We start from the raw sequence: 3,380 nt of genomic DNA on the forward strand, positions 1-3,380 counted from the left end.
AATGCATGTGTAACATTACAAACATGATAAAACAGCTTATCACATCCAAACACTGCGCTTACTGTTTTCAATTAAAATATGAGTTTTCAGTTCATTCTTCAAAAGTTGCACTTTTGCTACAAGTTATGCTCAGAAACACTGTTTATAGCGTTTACAGCGCCAGCAAACGCTGTTTTGAACGCCTAAATGCAAGACTTACTACTTGTTTGGAAATGCATGTGTAACATTACAAACATGATAAAACAGCTTGTTATCACATCCAAACACTGTTTTCATTCAAAATATTAGTTTTCAGTTCATTCTTCAAATGTTGCACTTTTGCCACAAGTTATGCTCAGAAACACTGTTTAGAGCGCTTACAGCGCCAGCAAACCCTTTTTTGAACGTCTATATGCAATACTTACTACTTGTTTTGAAATGCATGTGTAACATTACAAACATGATAAAACAGCTTGTTATCACATCCAAACACTGTTTTCATTCAAAATATGAGTTTTCTGTTCATTCTTCAAATGTTGCACTTTTGCTCCAAGTTATGCTCAGAAACACTGTTTAGAGCGCTTACAGCGCCAGCAAACGCTGTTTTGAACGCCTAAATGCAAGACTTACTACTTGTTTGGAAATGCATGTGTAACATTACAAACATGATAAAACAGCTTGTTATCACATCCAAACACTGTTTTGAAACACAATATGAGTTTTCAGTTCATTCTTCAAAAGTTGCACTTTTGCCACAAGTTATGCTCAGAAACACTGTTTAGAGCGCTTACAGCGCCAGCAAACGCCGTTTTGAACGCCTAAATGCCAGACTTACTACTTGTTTGGAAATGCATGTGTAACATTACAAACATGATAAAACAGCTTGTTATCACATCCAAACACTGTTTTGAAACAAAATATGAGTTTTCAGTTCATTCTTCAAAAGTTGCACTTTTGCCACAAGTTATGCTCAGAAACACTGTTTAGAGCGCTTACAGCGCCAGCAAACGCTGTTTTGAACGCCTAAATGCAAGACTTACTACTTGTTTGGAAATGCATGTGTAACATTACATACATGATAAAACAGCTTATCACATCCAAACACTGTTTTCATTCAAAATATGAGTTTTCAGTTCATTCTTCAAAAGTTGCACTTTTGCCACAAGTTATGCTCAGAAACACTGTTTAGAGCGCTTACAGCGCCAGCAAACCCTTTTTTGAACGTCTATATGCAAGACTTACTACTTGTTTGGAAATGCATGTGTAACATTACAAACATGATAAAACAGCTTGTTATCACATCCAAACACTGTTTTCATTCAAAATATGAGTTTTCTGTTCATTCTTCAAATGTTGCACTTTTGCTCCAAGTTATGCCCAGAAACACTGTTTAGAGCGCTTACAGCGCCAGCAAACGCTGTTTTGAACGCCTAAATGCAAGACTTACTACTTGTTTGGAAATGCATGTGTAACATTACAAACATGATAAAACAGCTTGTTATCACATCCAAACACTGTTTTGAAACAAAATATGAGTTTTCAGTTCATTCTTCAAAAGTTGCACTTTTGCCACAAGTTATGCTCAGAAACACTGTTTAGAGCGCTTACAGCGCCAGCAAACGCTGTTTTGAACGCCTAAATGCAAGACTTACTACTTGTTTTGGAAATGCATGTGTAACATTACAAACATGATAAAACAGCTTATCACATCCAAACACTGCGCTTACTGTTTTCAATTAAAATATGAGTTTTCAGTTCATTCTTCAAAAGTTGCACTTTTGCTACAAGTTATGCTCAGAAACACTGTTTATAGCGTTTACAGCGCCAGCAAACGCTGTTTTGAACGCCTAAATGCAAGACTTACTACTTGTTTGGAAATGCATGTGTAACATTACAAACATGATAAAACAGCTTGTTATCACATCCAAACACTGTTTTCATTCAAAATATTAGTTTTCAGTTCATTCTTCAAATGTTGCACTTTTGCCACAAGTTATGCTCAGAAACACTGTTTAGAGCGCTTACAGCGCCAGCAAACCCTTTTTTGAACGTCTATATGCAATACTTACTACTTGTTTTGAAATGCATGTGTAACATTACAAACATGATAAAACAGCTTGTTATCACATCCAAACACTGTTTTCATTCAAAATATGAGTTTTCTGTTCATTCTTCAAATGTTGCACTTTTGCTCCAAGTTATGCTCAGAAACACTGTTTAGAGCGCTTACAGCGCCAGCAAACGCTGTTTTGAACGCCTAAATGCAAGACTTACTACTTGTTTGGAAATGCATGTGTAACATTACAAACATGATAAAACAGCTTGTTATCACATCCAAACACTGTTTGAAACAAAATATGAGTTTTCAGTTCATTCTTCAAAAGTTGCACTTTTGCCACAAGTTATGCTCAGAAACACTGTTTAGAGCGCTTACAGCACCAGCAAACGCTGTTTTGAACGCCTAAATGCAAAACTTACTACTTGTTTGGAAATGCATGTGTAACATTACAAACATGATAAAACAGCTTGTTATCACATCCAAACACTGTTTTGAAACAAAATATGAGTTTTCAGTTCATTCTTCAAAAGTTGCACTTTTGCCACAAGTTATGCTCAGAAACACTGTTTAGAGCGCTTACAGCGCCAGCAAACGCTGTTTTGAACGCCTAAATGCAAGACTCACTACTTGTTTGGAAATGCATGTGTAACAATACAAACATGATAAAACAGCTTGTTATCACATCCAAACACTGTTTTCATTCAAAATATGAGTTTTCAGTTCATTCTTCAAATGTTGCACTTTTGCCACAAGTTATGCTCAGAAACACTGTTTAGAGCGCTTACAGCGCCAGCAAACCCTTTTTTGAACGTCTATATGCAATACTTACTACTTGTTTTGAAATGCATGTGTAACATTACAAACATGATAAAACAGCTTGTTATCACATCCAAACACTGTTTTCATTCAAAATATGAGTTTTCTGTTCATTCTTCAAATGTTGCACTTTTGCTCCAAGTTATGCTCAGAAACACTGTTTAGAGCGCTTACAGCGCCAGCAAACGCTGTTTTGAACGCCTAAATGCAAGACTTACTACTTGTTTGGAAATGCATGTGTAACATTACAAACATGATAAAACAGCTTGTTATCACATCCAAACACTGTTTTGAAACAAAATATGAGTTTTCAGTTCATTCTTCAAAAGTTGCACTTTTGCCACAAGTTATGCTCAGAAACACTGTTTAGAGCGCTTACAGCGCCAGCAAACGCTGTTTTGAACGCCTAAATGCAAAACTTACTACTTGTTTGGAAATGCATGTGTAACATTACAAACATGATAAAACAGCTTGTTATCACATCCAAACACTGTTTTGAAACAAAATATGAGTTTTCAGTTCATTC

This window comes from Brachyhypopomus gauderio, chromosome 6, assembly GCF_052324685.1.
Source record: "Brachyhypopomus gauderio isolate BG-103 chromosome 6, BGAUD_0.2, whole genome shotgun sequence".
Taxonomy (NCBI): domain Eukaryota; kingdom Metazoa; phylum Chordata; class Actinopteri; order Gymnotiformes; family Hypopomidae; genus Brachyhypopomus; species Brachyhypopomus gauderio.